This window comes from Pinus tabuliformis, chromosome 2_2 (assembly GCF_031772625.1).
Source record: "Pinus tabuliformis cultivar Carrire ecotype Pingquan chromosome 2_2, CPIR1, whole genome shotgun sequence".
Classification (NCBI taxonomy): Eukaryota; Viridiplantae; Streptophyta; class Pinopsida; order Pinales; family Pinaceae; genus Pinus; species Pinus tabuliformis.
The window spans coordinates 323,981,121-323,999,007 of record NC_142300.1 but is presented as its reverse complement, the minus strand read 5'-3'; positions in this window follow the sequence as shown (position 1 = coordinate 323,999,007).

Sequence of the window (17,887 nt, the reverse complement as noted above, 5' to 3'; positions counted from 1 at the left end):
TGTTGTTTATGGGACCTTAAGACAGATTAATTGTGAATTTTTAAAATTTTATTTCTATGATCAAAAAGAAGAGAAAGAAGTGTTCCAAGATCACTATAGTTTCGCTAACTAAGCAAGTCAAGAAGGTTGGAAGTCTGACAAATGTCTTGGAAATAAGAGCAGATGTGAGTAAGGGTCGGACACTCTAAGAGCAAGTGTTTTTCATCTTCCACCCTCTTAGTATATCAAAGCTGACAAATTTGTTCATCTCACAGTATTTTAGGAATAGACCATCACGTGGTTTCCCTTGGAAGTTCATGAGAATTAGTTATAATCTTTGCAATGCTCATTTTTTTCTTAGTACTGGTCAACACATAAAGGTAATTCTGGTTAGCAAGGGTGAGGTTGATCATCTCCTTATAATACCTTAGCTTCTTCTTTCCCTCTAGCTCCTTATTCTCCCACAATTTATCCTTACATTTAAATATAATAGTATTTTTTGTAGTATCCTTATGTAGGAATTTACAGGGTAAGTTCCTCAGACAGAACACCAAAAGGAAACCGCTCACAGCCAAATCGCAGATGAATACACCAGTATTTTGACGTGGTTAAAACCCTCAAAGAGGGAAACAGTCCAAGGCCTGAGCCAACGCGGCCACTTCAGGCAATTTATTAATAAAAGAATGAAAATTTACATATGTTTCTCTCATGCACGGATTACCCTACAAATGACCCTCCATGCGCTTTAAATAGAATTCATGGACCAATCGGGTGTCAAGCCACGGATCAAGTGTCGGTAATACCGACGAGAGAATGAACCGTCGGATCACTACATATCGTGACCGTCGGATTGTAAGTTACAAAATGTACAATGGTAAAGAAACACACTTTACCTAACTCTACACTAGACCAAGTTGTACTTAACTATTTCCTATGTGTCGGAATATCCTAACATCCCCCCTTAAGAACAACTTGGGATAGGATTGAAGGATTTACAAATATGACACAATAGGAGAAGGAAGGAGGCACTAGAGCCTATCCCCCCTTAGTGACAACTTCCTGAACTCCAACTAGAAATCGAAGTTTAGTGAACTTCGCCTCTGTGAGATCCTTTGTAAAGATGTCTGCCACTTGATCATCTGTTGAACAATATTGCACTTCAATAACATGGTCATGAATGAGATTTCTGATGAAGTGCATGTGCAGTTCAATGTGTTTGCTCCGCTGATGTTGGACTGGATCTTTGCATAGCTGAATGGCACTTTGATTATCACACCAAAGTGTAGTCGGATGCTGCTGCTGAAAGCCAAACTCTGACAGGATCTGACAAAGCCACAAGGCTTCCTTACTAGCTTCTACGGCACCACGATACTCTGTTTCTGCTGATGAAAGAGAAATGGCAGCTTGTTTCTTACAAGCCCATGTAATAGGTCCTGAACCAAGAGTGAATACATAACCGGCAGTAGACTTCCGATCATCAGGGTCACCAGCCCAATCGGAATCAGTGAAACCAACCAATAGAGGAGATGCTTCGGCACTGTAATGAATCCCAAACTGAACTGTACCTCGAACAACAAGGGGGTTTTGCATGAACCGAGCAACAAGGCCAACAGCAAAGGAAAGGTCAGGACCAGTATGGGTTAGATACAAAAGTTTTCCTACAAGTTGACGGTATAAGGTAGCATCAACTTCAAGAGAAGTACAAGTGACTGAAAGTTTGACTCCAGACTGAAAGGGAGAAGGGGCTGGCTTACAGTCTTCCATGTGAAAATGGCATAGAATATCATAGGCATACTTGGACTGGGAAAGAGAAATACCCTCCTTGGATTGCAAGACTTGAAGACCGAGAAAATAGTGTAAGTGTCCTAAGTCTGTCATTTCAAATTTCCTTTTAAGGCTAGACTTCACATGGTTTATAAGGTTGGGATCACTACCAGTAAGAATAAGATCATCAACATAAAGAACAAGGATGATAAGAGAGTTGCCCACTTTCTTGGTGTAGACAGTATTGTCAGAATGACACCTAGAAAAGCCAGATTCTAAAAGAAAGCTATCCATTTTGGCATACCAAGCCCGAGGAGCTTGCTTGAGACCATAAAGGGATTTCTTAAGTCGGCATACAAGGCTGGAGTCTATTTGTATGAAGCCAATGGGTTGTTCCATATAGATTCTTCATGCAGGTCCCCATGCAAGAAGGCAGATTTAACATCCATCTGATGGACTTCCCATTTGAAAGAGGCAGCAAGGGAAAGAACAAGGCGGATAGAGTTCATTTTGGCAACAAGGGAGAAGGTTTCAGTGTAGTCAATGCCTTCAACCTATGAAAAACCTTTAGCAACAAGACGAGCTTTATGTTTATCAACTTTCCCATCTGGTCCATACTTGGTTCTATAAACCCATTTGCATCTAACAAGTTTTCGTCCCTTTGGTAGGGGAACAAGATCCCATGTATCATTTGCCAACAATGAATGATATTCTTCATTCATAGTTGCTTCCCAATCTAGATGGCCTGAAGCTTCTGCAAAGGTGTCAGGATCATAATTTACTGGAGCTTGAGCCAGTAAAGAAGAGGCTCTCTCGAACTGAGAACGTGTGCGTCGCTGATCTGTAGGATCACCGGCAAGATCACCTGCTGCATCTCGAGTAGCACGAACCCATTTTGGAAGCTCAGGAGCTGAAGGAGGATCCTGAGATGGTGGGGGAGGATTGTCATCCTCACTTTCATCATCTGAAGAAGAAATGTTTTCAAAGGTAGAAGAGATAGGGAGAGGTGGCACATCCGTCGGACTAGGCTCGCAGGCCGATATATTTTCATCAAATTTTACATCTCTTCTAATGATAACATTTTTGGCTTAAATGGAATAAGTCTATAGCCTTTGACATCTTCAGAATATCCAACAAAAGTACATTTTTCACTCTTAGGTTCTAAAGCTTTATGCTTTTCATCTGGAATATGGGCCCACGCTTCACTTCCAAAAACACGAAAGTGACTTACATCTGGTTTGATTGAGCTCCATGCTTCTTCTGGAGTGATATTATTTAAAGCCTTAGTAGGAGCGTGATTTATTATGTAATTTGCACAGTTAATTGCTTCTGCCCAAAAACTAAGACCAAGTCCTTTAGATTGGAGCATACAATTAGCCATTTCCTTTAAGGTGCGATTCTTCCTTTCAGCTACACCATTTTGTTGTGGAGTATATGGAACAGTATGTTGCATTTGAATTCCATTCTCAGTGCAATAGTTGATGAATGTGTTTTTAACATATTCTCCGCCATTATCAGATCTTAACTTAAGAATTTGATGTCCAGATTGTTTTTCAACAAAAGCCTTGAAGGCCAAAAAAGTGTTAAATACTTCACTCTTGAGTTTTAAGAAGTATACCCAAGTGCGTCTGGAGAAATCATCAATGAAAGTTAAGAAATACTTGTAGCTAGAGAATGACACAACTGGAAGAGGACCACATAAATCACTATGCACAAGCTGTAAAGGGGCTGAGGCGTGCCAAGAGGCACGTTTTTCAAAACTGTCCCGATGATGTTTTCTGAGTACACATCCGGAACAAACACCATCTCTGCAAGATACCATAGGAAGACCTGTCACCATATTTTCTTTACATAGATGCTGAAGGGAGCGATAGTTTAAGTGACCAAATCGCTCATGCCAAAGTTTGCTCACTTCATCGTTATGAGCAACAAATACTGAGGGAAGATTTGATGACCCAAATTTGTGAAATTTATACAACCTTGTAGAATCATTAGCAATGCCAGTAGCCAAAATCTGTTTAGGATCTCTTAAGTCCTTGATTACAACATCATGAGGTGAAAATTCAACGATTTTACCTTCACCTGAATGAGTTATCTGATATACAGATAGAAGGTTGCAGGATAAGATTGGAACACATAATACATCATTAAACTGACCATTGTCTAGATGAACAGTTCCAGTCCCTACAACATTAAGAGATCTATCATCACCAACATATATATATCTGGTGTTACAATCATTTAAAGAAGAAAACATGGCTTTGTTTTTGGCCATGTGATAAGAAGCTCCAGAATCAATGAGCCACTCATGAGAATGAGAAGAAGAAGATACATTTAATGCATAGCCAGACCGAGATGCTTGACAACCACATGCAGAAAGTGCTATTCCTGAAGATGAACTTGAAGTTGAAGATTGCCCCAAATGGATGTTATGCTTCTTCATTGCTGCTTCCAAGGCTTCCATCTTCTTAAAGCATTTTGATTCTAAGTGGCCATCTCGATTACAAAAATTGCAATGTCTATCAGTCTTCTTCCCTTTGTTTTTATTTGTCTTATCATTTTGTTGAAATGATTTTTCATTTTGGGGCTGAAATTACTTAGGACCCTTGTTTGGTTTAGGACCATTCTTTTTAGGATATGACTTCTTAGGATTCTTTGAATTTGGTTGCTGCTGGGCGGCTAACGCTTTCTTGGAAGAGTTTCCAAGATTAAGAAGACCAAGGTGTAAGAGTTTTTCTTGTTCTCTTATTAAAGAATCACAAAAAGAGTCAAAGGAAGGGGACTTGTAGTCTGTTCCTTGAGAAATGAAGGCTTCTCTTGTAGAATGGAAGGTGGAAACAAACACAGAGTAGGCTGGTCCCAACTTTGTAAGAATGGAATAGATAAGGTTACTATCTTCTTTCTTAACTTTAACACCTTCCAAAAGATATCTAAGGGTCTTGAACTTGGACAAGAAATCTTCAATGCAAGAAAAATTATTAGGGTCCAATGTAAGCAACTCATTTTCAAGTTGATGGGCTCTAATTTCATTTTTAATCCCAAAAACTTTATTGATTTGTTTCATTGCTTCATCAGGAGCATCAATTTCTACAATATGGAATCTAAGATCTGGAGAAATAGACATCCCTATCAATCCACGTGCTTGATCTTGCCTATTTTCCCATTTAGCAGCCTTATCTTCATCCTTCGGTTTCTTTTCTTGGCCTGAGGCTATTCTGTAGAGACCTTTACTTCTAAGTAAATCCTCAATGTAAGCCAACCATTGGAAGTAGTTGGTGCTGTCAAGGGTAACTTGGTATTGACTTTCCATTTCAATGAAACTGAAGCTAAAGATGCTGAAAATAAGTGTTCCAATGGATAGATCTCGAAAAATTAGGCTGGTTTAAAAAAAACGGCTCTGAAAACGGCTTCCGGATGAAGAAGTTATGGCTTTTTGAAAAAAAGTTGTTGAAGTTGCCGACGAAGTGCGGGAATGTGCGGAAATGAAAAAGTCCGCCCCCACAAAATGGAGACTTGAACCCAAGACCTCTACTCTCTTAAAATAGCTTTGAACCAATTGATCTATATAAAAAATTTGAGAGAGAGAGAGAGAGGGGGGGGGGGGTGCTCTAGGTTGCGTGCTTGCTTTGAGAAAGCTCTTTTTCCCTACAAAACAAAAAACACAAAACCCAACACGGACATGCAAAGAAAACGAACCTTATGGCTCGAAGTTAGCTTTAGCCGAAAAACTAAATATTTAAAAAAAAATGAACCTTGCGGCTCAAAGTTAGCTTTGGCCGGAAACTAAATATTTTCCTCAATGTTTCTGATTTTCCGAGATCACCCTAAGACGCAGGGAAAAGAGCATACGCATGAGAAAAATCCTTCCTTTCTGTTTCTGATTTGCCCAGATCGTACAGAGTCGCAGGGCAAAGAGCATACGCAAAAATGAAAGGTATAGATCTGGTAATAAAAAAAGCTAAATAAACCGAAAACGAAATAAACAGAGAGAAAATAACAGTAAACTGCAAATAAACATTGTATACCTCCAGATCTTAAAAATGACACAGCTAGGGCTACCGGAAACCTTTTTGCGTGAAACGAAAGGGGTTCCTCACTAGAACAGATGCTCCCAACACAACAAAGCAGTCCTCTCGGACCGAAAGCAGTCAGAAACAACAGATCTAGGAAACAACAGTCGGATGCAGTTCTACCGGCTTCAGATTTGGATCACCAACGGACGCGGCCCTCAAATAGCTCTGATACCATGTAGGAATTTACAGGGTAAGTTCCTCAGACAGAACACCAAAAGGACACCGCTCACAACCAAATCACAGATCAATACACCAGTATTTTGACGTGGTTAAAACCCTCAAAGAGGGAAACAGTCCACGGCCTGAGCCAACGCGGCCACTTCAGGCAATTTATTAATAAAAGAATGAAAATTTACATATGTTTCTCTCATGCACGGATTACCCTACAAATGACCCTCCATGCGCTTTAAATAGAATTCATGGACCAATCGGGTGTTAAGCCACGGATCAAGTGTCGGTAATACCGAGGAGAGAATGAACCGTCGGATCACTACATATCGTGACCATCAGATTGTAAGTTACAAAATGTACAACGGTAAAGAAACACACTTTACCTAACTCTACACTAGACCAAGTTGTACTTAACTATTTCCTATGTGTCGGAATATCCCAACATTTCCTTAAAAATGATATTTTTCTTTATCCCAAGTAGTCTAGCCAAAATTAAGCATTCTTATGCCATCCAGACATATATGTTATTTTTATCTTTTAAAATTATTTTTATTAAATTCTTTGGCATGTTAATTAAGATTAAAAAAACTAAATAAGACATTTTGGGATAGTAATAATAAGTGTCTGATGTTTCTCCTACATTAGTCTAAGTCAGTGTAGTAAATAAAATGTATTATTTTATAATTTTAATTAACACTAATATTATATATGATAATTTAGATGATATCTTTTATCTTTAAAAAGTAATAAGTTACCTCTTGTATTGAATTTAGAAAAATATAATATTTATAAGAAATAATAGTAACAGTATATATCTTTTGTATTTTAGGGAATATAAACAAAAATTATGTATAGAAAAACTAATACTACACATTATGAAATATATATATAAACAAAAATTATATAGAGAAAGAAAAGAAAGAAATATTAAAAAAAAACGACATAATTCAAATATTTAAATATAAATATAAATATCATAACAATATATATATATATATATATATATATATATATATTCGGATTATAGGACAATATAACATCATAATATGAATTCAAGGAACTTAATTTCTCTGGATAAAACTTATCTTAAAATAAATTTCTATTATATTCATATATATAAAGGTTTTGTATATAAAAAAGTTGATTTATAAATATCTTTTAATCTTTTATAAGTTGATTTATATATTGGGTTCATAATATTGGTCCCTTGGGTTTAATATTATTCCCTTGGGTTGATAATCCCTTTATCGTATTGTGAGAAAGATTGTATCAATATGGAAATCACCATGGTTCAATGTTGCATTGTGACAAAGCTTTTCTCGATATGAACACCAATCATGGTCAACCATGGTCCAATGTCGCATTTGACAAGGATTGCATCAATACAAAAATCAACCATGGTCAACCATTTTTATTTTAGGGTTTGTAATATTTATCTTAGGGTTTATATACCTTTGGTTTAAATTTTTTATCCCTTGGGTTTATTAATCTAAGGATTTATATTCATAGGTTTTAATTTTATCCCCTTAGGTTTATAATTCCTTTAGTTTTTAGTATTAATCCCTAGGGTTTATTATTCCCTTGGGTTTATAATGTCAATCATGTTCAACCATTGTCAATTATGGTAAACCATGGGAAAACACTGCATTGTGACAAAGATTGTCTCAATCTGAATATCAATCATTGTCTAAACCATGGTCTAACGTCACATAATGAAAAATATTATCTCAACATGATAATCATGGTCAACCATGGTCAACCATGTTTTATGAAATCAAACATGATCATTCATGGTCAATCATGGTCACCCATGGTCGAATGTCACATTATAACAAAGACTCTCTTGATATGAAAATAAACCATGGTTAAGCATGGTCAACCATGGTCTAACGTCGCGTAGTGACAAGAATTATCTCAATATGAAAATCAACTATGCTCAACCATGGTCAACTGTGTTTATTTAAGTGTTTATAAACCATCATCAACCATCATTAACCATCATCAACCATGGTCATAACGGTTAATTAATGTCTCTTCGATGAACCATGATCCACGATGCTTAATCATGCTTTAATATGGTCGACCATGGTCAATGTATTTATTGTCAATCACATTCAACCATGGTCAACCATGGTCCAAAGTTGCATTGTGACAAGGATTATCTCAATATGAAAATATACATGGTCAACCATGTTTATTTTAGTGTTTATAATATTTATCTTAGGGTTTATATACTTTGGATTCATAATCATGGTCCCTTGGGTTGATAATCCCTTTTCGTATTGTGACAAAAATTGTGTCAATATGGAAATCAAACATGGTAAACCATGGTTCAACATTGCATTGTGATCAATATTGTCTTGATATGAAAATAAATCATGGTCAACCATGGTCCAATGTCGCTTTGTGTCAATATAGAAATCAACCCTGGTCAACCATGGTCAACCATTTTTATTTTAGGGTTAATAATATTTATCTTAGGGTTTATATACCTTAGTTTTAAATTTTTTATCCTTTGGGTTTATTGTTCCATCGGGTTCATAATATCAATCCCTTGGGTTTATTAATCTAAGGGTTCATATTCCTATGGTTTAATTTGATCTCCTTAGGTTTATAATTCCTTTGGTTTTTAGTGTTAATACCTAGGGTTTATTATTCCCTTGGGTTTATAATATCAATCACGGTCAACCATCGTCAATTATGGTCAACCATGGGTAGGCGTCATATTGTGACAAGTGTTGTCTCAATATGAAAATCAATCATTGTCTCAACCATGGTTGAACGTCACAAAATGAAAAATATTGTCTCAATATGATAATCACGTCAACCATGGTTAATCATGTTTAGACTTGGTTAGCCTTGGTCAACCATGTTTTATAATATCAAACATGATCATCCATGGTCAACATCATCACCTATGGTCGAGCGTCGCATTGTGACAAAGACTATTTTGATATGAAAATCAACCATGCTTAAGCATGGTCAAACATGGTCCAACGTCGCATAGTGACAAGGATTGTATCAATATGAAAATCAACCATGATCAACCATGTTTGCTTTAATGCTTATAAACCATCATCAACCATGGTCATAATTGTTAATCAATATCTCTACAGTTAACCATGATCAATGATGGTTAATCATGCTTGAATATGGTCGACCATGGTGAATGTATTTATGGCCAACAAGAGTAAACCATGATTAACCATGATTGAATTTCATCATCCATCATCAACATTGATTAAATTATCTTTGATCATGATCAATGATGATGGTGAACCATGGACAATCATGGTCAACCATGGTCAGCCAAGGTCAATCATGGTCAATCATGGGTTTAAAAAATTTATCCCTTCGGTTTATAATAGCAATCCCTTGGGTTTATTAATCTAAGGGTCTATATTCTTAGAGTTTAATTTTATCCCCTTAGGTTTATAATTCCTTTGGTTTTTAGTATTAATCTCTAGGGTTTATTTAAACCATCATCAACCATGGTCATAATGGTTAATCAATGTCTCTACAGTGAACCATGATCAACGATGGTTAATCATGCTTGAATGTTGTCGACCATGGTCAATGTATTTATGCTCAACCAGAGTCAACCATGCTAAACCATTTCCATTGATGGTCAACCATGGTTCAATGTTTCTTTGTGACAAGGATTGTCTTGATATGAAAATAAATCATGGTCAACCATGGTCCAACTTCGTATTGTCTCAATATGGAAATCAACCATGGTCAATCGTGTTTATTTTAGGGTTTATAATATTTATCTTAGGGTTTATATATCTTTGGTTTATAATTTTTATCCCTTTGGTTTATAATATCAATCCCTTGGGTTTATTAATCTAAGGGTTCATATTCCTAGGGTTTAATTTTATACCCCTAGGTTTATAATCCCTTTGGTTTTTAGTATTAATCCTTAGGGTGTATTATTCATTTAGGTTTATAATATCAATCATGGTCAACCATGGTCCAACATCGCATAATGACAAATATTTTCTCAATATGTTAATCATGGTCAACCATGGAGAATCATGGTCAGCCTTGGTCAACCATGTTTTATAAAATCAAACATGGTCATCCATGGTCAATCATGGTTAATCATGCTTGAACGTCACATTGTGACAAAGATAATGTTGATAAGAAAATCAAGCATGGTCAACCATGGTTCAACGTCGCATTGTGACAAAGTTTGTCTTGATAATAAAATCAACCATGGTTGAAACCATGGTCAACCATGGTCCAATGTCACATTGTGAAAAGGATTGTCTCAATATGAAATTTAGCCATGGTCAAACATGTTTATTTCAGTGTTTATAAACCATCATCAACCATGGTCATAATGGTTAATCAACATCTCTATCGTGAACCATGATCAATGATGGCTAATCATGCTTGAATTTGGTCGACCAAGGTTAATGTATTTATGGTCAACCACAGTCAACCATGGTCAACCATGATTAACCATGATTGAATTTCATCAGCCATGATCAACATTTATTAAAGTCTCTTTGATCATGATCAACAATGATGGTCAATGATGGTCAATCATGTTTTATAAAGTCAAACATGGTCAATCATGGTCAACTATGGTCAATCTTTGTCAACCATGGTCAAACATCACATTGTGACAAAGATCATCTCGATATGGAAATCATCCATGCTCAACAATGTTTTTTTAGTGTTTATAATTTTTATCTTAGGGTTTATATACCTTGGGTTTATAATATTAGTCCCTTGGGTTTAATCTTATTCCCTTGGGTTAATAATCCCTTGGGGTTTTAGTATTAATCCGTTGGTTTTATTATTCCCTTGGGGTTTTAGTATTAATCCCTTGGTTTTATTATTCCCTTGGCGTTTTAGTGTTAATCCATTGGGTTTATTAATATCTAGGGTTTATAATATCAATCCATTGAGTTTATTAATATCTAGGGTTTATAATATCAATCCATTGGGTTTATTAGATCAATCATGGTCAACAATTGTCAATCATAGCCAACCATGGTCAACCATGGTCAAATGTTGCATTGTCTCAATATGAAAATCAACCATGGTCATCCATAGTTGCTTGGGTTTAATATTATTTCTTAATAATCTATAATCATTTTTAATTTATTGTTTAATTAATTTTAAATATAAAATGAGATAATTTAAAAATAATTATTTCTTATTAATTAATAATAATTATATAGTTTACTTAGAAAAAAAAAAAAATATTATTATATAGATAAATCATTTATAATTTATAATTATATATCATATATTATTAATTAATATTATTATTATATAATTAATAAATTAGATATTATTTATTAATATTATTATTATATAAATATATAGTAATAAATGTGGTTGATATACGTATCGGCATTTATCAACCACATTTATTTATGTTGTTCTGCTAGTATTATATTATTATATTTTTATATTTTAAATATATTTTACTAATAAAATTAGTTTATTAAAATTAACTTAAAAAAACATCCATGATTAATTTAAAATGTATTATTTAATGTAAAGTTATAATAAATGATGATGAAGAAGAATAGCCTACTCAGACCAATGTTGTTTATAGGACCTTAAGACAGATTAATTGTGACTTTTTAAAATTTTGTTTCTATGATCAAAAGAAGAGAAAGAAGTGTTCCAAGATCACTATAGTTTTGCTGACTAATCAAGTCAAGAAGGTTGGAAGTTTGAAAAATGTCTTGGAAATAAGAGTGGATATGAGTAAGGGTCAGACACTCTAAGAGCAAGTGTTTTTCATCTTCCACCCTCTTAGTGTATCAAAGCTGACAAATTTGTTCATCTCACGGTATTTTAGGAATAGACGATCGCGTGGTTTCCCTTGGAAGCTCATGAGAATTAGTTATAATCTTTGCAATGCTCATTTTCTTCTTAGTACTAGTTAAGACATAAAGGTAATTCTGGTTAGCAAGGGTGAGGTTGATCATCTTCTTATAATACATTAGCTTCTTCTTTCCCTCTAGCTCCTTATTCTCCCACAATTTATCCTTAAATTTGGAGATAATAGTCTTTTTTGTAGTATCTTTATTCCTCAAAGATGATCTCTTTCTTTATCCCGAGTGGTCTAGCCAAAATTAGGCATCGTTATGCCATCTAGACATATATATTCTTTTAAGTTTTTATTAAATTCTTTGACATTTTAATTAAGATTAAAAAAACTAAATAAGACATTTTTGGATAGTAATAATAAGTGTCTAATGTTTCTCCTCCGTCAGTGTAAGTCAATGTAGTAAATAAAGTGTGTTATTTTATAATTTTAATTAGCACTAATATTATATATATGATACTTTAGATGATATCTTTTATCTTTAAAAAGTAATAAGTTTTATCTTTAAAAAGTAATAAGTTACATCTTGTATTGAATTTAGAAAAATATAATATTTATAAGAAATAATAGTAACACTATATATTTTATGTATTTCAGGGAATATAAAGATAAACAAAAATTATGTATACAAGAAAATTAATTCTACGCATTTATGAAATATAGATATAAACAAAAATTATATATAAAGAAAAAAGAACAAAATATTAATTAAAATATTAAAATAAAAATAAAAATATTATAACAATTAATTAATTATATATATTCAGATTATATGAAAATATAACATCATAATATGAATTCAAGAAACTTAATTTCTCTTGATAAAATTTATCTTAAAATAAATTTCTATTATCTTCGTATATAAAAAAGTTTTGTATGTAAAATGTTGATTTATAAATACCTTTTAATCTTTACAAGTTGATTTATATATAGATATATAGATATATAAAATATAATATAATATAATATTTTCTTCTTATTTTTGGAATACATAAAAACAAGTTGATTTATATATAGATATATAAATAAAATATAATATAATACTTTCTTCTTATTTTTGGAATACATAAATATTATATTTTTTATTATTATTTTAAATTTTTTTATTTATTTTAATGGGAGAGAGTTTGTTTTTTGAAAAATAGGAAAGATTATATGTTTGTTTCATTGATATCTAAAATATTGGTTTATTATATATGTGTGGGGCGAAAAGTTAAATTGCAGTTGTGGCAGTACATGGCTTGAATATATATGAGTTGAGTATTGTAGTAGCCTCAACAATAAAATTATACGATATTGGCTTTCTTGCATATACTATTTAGGTTGAAATCACTTTTTCGTTTTGGAATAAGTCCTAAAGCTACTTTTAATTTGCTAAAAACTCATCTTCCTCAAATGCATTGAATCCAATTAAATCCACATAAACATAATTCAGTGTCAATTGAAGTTCTATAAGTATTAACACAAGTAAGGTTCAAATATATAAATGAGGTAGTAGACATGGTGATGTCATGAATGCCCCATTCCATCCTAACCAATGTCCACACCTACATTATCATAGTAACCTGAAATTATTTTCAAAATAAACATGAAAATAGAAATAGTTGAAAATAAATGTAAATAAGGAGGGGAAACAACTATATTATGTATTTAAGAAAAGAAAAAAAAAAAGAGATATTATCCTTCAGAAGAAAGAAGAAGCGTGTTAGGCTTGGGAAAGTTGAATAGCTTGGGATGCCTAGCTTCAACCACAATTGAGTTATTCTTTATTTACTTTTGCACTACAAAGGAATATGGATTTGTTTTAAAGGAATTGTTGTTAGATTCCCATGAAAAAACTAGGAAGGGGCAATTTGAAGGTATTATAATTTGCATATTACTAAGAACTGAAAAAACCCACTACAAGCTAATTGATTGTTGATTTTTCCATTTATATTTATTTCTTAGGTGATGAATTTCTCTTTCTTATGTTAGTTTTTGCTCATAAATTTAAAATAGAGCTACTTTAAATTTAGATTACTACATGTGTTTATTTTCTAAATTTTTGGATTTATTCTAATTGGAGAGTGTCTTTTGAAAATTGGAAAAGACCATATTGTATATATGCTTGTTTAATTGATATAAAAAATATTAATTTATCTTAATTGAATATGATATATGTATGATAAATAATACTTATATTTTTTGGTGAGAAGCTAAATTGTAATTGTGGTAGTATATGACTTTTTGTATGAGATAAAACCTTGATACTTGAAAGTACATGGTCTTAATGTTGCATTAGCATCAGCAATGACATTATAGGATAATGACTTTCTTGCATATATTATTTAGGTTGAAACCATCTTTTAATTTTGGAATAGGACCTAAAACTACATTTAATATGCCAAGAGCTCATCTTCCACAATTTTATTGAATCCATTGGGATCCACATAACACCAAGTGAGTATCAATTGAAGTTCTATAGGGAGTAACACCAATAAGGTTCAAGTATATGGATGAAGTAGTAGATATATTCCATCCCAACTTGTGTTCTCACTTGCTTTAACATAGTAACCTCAAAGTACCCTTAAAGTAAGCATCAAAATATAAATAGTTGAAAAGAAATGTAATGAAGATGGGAGGGGGAAAGACTATATCATGTATTTAAAAACATACTAGATATTATCCTTCACAAGAAAGGAGAAACATGTTAGGCTTGGGGAAGTTGAAGAGTTTGGCATGCCTACCTTCATAAATAATTGAGTTATTCTTTTATTTACTCCTGCAATTTAGAGGAATATGGATTCTTTTTAGCTAATTATTGCTAGCTTCCCATGAAAAAACTAGGTGATATATTCATGTGAAGAAAACTAGGTAAGGAGCAATTTAAGAGTATTATAACTTACACATTATGAAGAACTATAAAATTTAATACAAGCCAATTGAATATTGATTTTTCCATTTAGATTTATAAGGTAAACATTGATTTCTTAGATGATGAATCTCTATATTTTGTGTTAGCTTTTTCCCATTAATTTAAAATAGAATTGCTTTACATTTAAATTAGTGCATGTATTTATTTAATGAGCTAAGAATCCATCCATATAGAGCTACTTTACATTTAAATTAGTGCATGTGTTTATTTAATGGGCTAAGAATCCATCCTTAGTCATAGTTTTAAGGGTTTCGGTCATTCATTTTTGATATTCCAAATATATGGTTACGTCAATGAAGCTTCACCTTCTTGACTATTATCTTATTATATTTATTTATAAAATGAGTTCACCTCTTTGGGTATTATCTTCTTACGTTGATTCATAAAAATGAATTTTAAGATTATTAAAAATAGAGAGCATATATTGTATATATTTAAGGGAGAGTAGAAGATGGATACAATAAATAAAAAATATATATTAGTAAAATATAAGATATTTATTAAAATTATAAAGTTTTTAATTAAAAATATATATTAACCAATAATTTTAAATATTTTTTAAAATATTATTTTTTAATATTTTAGGGAAACAATTTTGGTAATAACAACTTACTTGTGAATAAATTATAGAACTAGCCCCAACATTTATTGTAGAAGAAAAAAATTAAAATTATATTTTTAACATCTCCGAAATATACAAAGACATATCTCAACAATTCACATGTTGTAGTATAAATCTATCACATCTAGAACCAATACAAAATTATAAAATTGTTGTAATTCTTAAAATAGTTTACAATTTGTTTTTAAAGGACGATCAAACCATTGGCATCATTTTGTTTAGGATCCCCTTTACCCATTACAATCTACATTGATATTTTGTTGGATTTTACACATGCCTTGACATTATGGAGAGGTCGTACGCTCTCTTTGTGATTTCTTGAGTGCCTTCCAAGTCATAGGCTATAAGTAGGGTTGCATGGAGGCTTAGTGTGGGCCGTACGTTGGTGGCTTGCTTCTCATCATTGGTATCGCAAGAACAATAAACCACTTGTTAAAAGGAAATGTGCACATGACTAATAGGTGTGTCCTCCCTTTCATACCCATGGGGTGTGTGAAGTAAATGATTTGGTTCTAATTCATGGCTATAATTACATCGATTACATAATTGCCATTTCCTTTGGGTATCAATTAATTGTGTTTAGAGTATTAAAGAAAGCAAGCAACCGCATGTATTGAATTGAGGATGATATTTTTTAGTTTATGAAAACAATTTAAATATAATATTTAAATATTCTAATTTTATATATTTTAAGGTTTACTGTCAGCTACCTCATACTTGTTGGTAAATGATCTCGGAGTTCGCACAAGTTTAAAAAAAATATAGTATGAAACGTATCTTAGTCTTAGTTTTGTTGTACTTTTAGATTTAAAAAATTATTGAATATAGTATAACATAATATCTTACTATTTGGTTTCGAAAATACTTAAAAAAGCAGTGGTCTGTGATGTGACTTTTTGGAAGTCTTTCTGGTGGGTTTTTCCAGTCAAAATCCGGCAGCAATTTATTGGAATCGCAAGTTTGATAGCTGGTTTCTGCACAATCAAAGCGTCCCAGGGGTTTTTTAGGGTGCTGAATCCAAATGTGCAGTTAAAAAACCATTTTAACTGCAACAAATCAAGAAACTGGTTTCTGCACAATCAAAGCGTCCCAGGGGTTTTTTAGGGTGCTGAATCCAAATGTGCAGTTAAAAAACCATTTTAACTGCAACAAATCAAGATTTAACCTCAATTTCTTCCGCCGGATTCCGTCACCGGAATCTCCAAAAAGTCGCATTATAGACAACTCCCTTAAAAAAATTGTAGAATTATAAAATTGTGGAGGCATCTATGTTGATGATATAAATTGCAATTTTAATGTTTAGAATTATTTATAGGTTAGTGATTTGAGATTTAGCGGTATTGAGTAAGAATAAAATCTATCATCTTATGAAGCAACATTAGGTAATTTCAATGACATGATTTCTTCATAATCATCTCTAATAATTAATGATAATTATTTTAATTGATATTAATATTATGATAATTTTATTATTTTTAAAATAATAATAATAAATTTCAAAATATTATTTATTAAAATAAAAAATAAATGATTAAAATATAATTAATATTGGAAAGAGAAAACTGGAGCAGAGAGAACAAAAGGAGTCGGTGGCTATGGTTTTAGGAAGCTTGACTTTGACCTTGACAAACCTACACTAGAAGAATAAACTAGAGGTCGCGCCTAATGGCAGACGGTGGCTAAGCAAAGGATGAGCCACATGATGGGGGGGGCGCGGAGAGATCCCCTCCTACAAAAACGTAGTAGCAGGAGAATCAAGCCAATACAACGCAGTAGGTGGGAATGGGGGAAAAGGTAAAGGGATACCGGTTTTGGGAGCCAAATGGCAAGCAGGACTAGGTGGGAGATGTCTACCAAGGGCTGCAAAAAAACCCAGATTCATTATCCCCAATAATAAACTGGAAGAATATAGAAGGTACATGAAGGACCATGCACTCATCTGCAAATTCATAGGGGCATGGCCGACAGAAAAAGAACTGATAAAGTGGATTCAACACCGATGGTAGCCAAAAGGGCACACTGATCTCAAGCTAGGAGCAAAAGGGTTTTTCACAGTGATATTCTCAAACTTGGAAGATAAAGAAAGGATATTCGAAGATGGGCCATATTTCTTCAACAATGTCGGCCTCTTCATCAGACACTCGGAAGAGTGCTACAACCCGGACCAAGAGAAACTCCTAGCAGCCCCAATATGGGTTCGGCTCTTCGGCCTCCCAATGGACTTTTGGGACCCAGAGATACTAGAAGGCATTAGAAACTCTATCGGCACTTTTGTAAAGGTCACGGATTCGACAAGAAAAGGGCGATACACCTCCTACACCAGAATCTGTGTCTACATGAATATAACGGAACCGCTTCCAGACTACATTGAGCTAGAGTACCATGATGAGGTATGGTCGCAACCAATAGACTATGAGCACATCCCGTTCCGTTGTCGTAGATGCCATGAATACGGCCGCCTGTTCTGATCTTTCCCCCTAAACCAACCACATTACCACTCGGTGGAG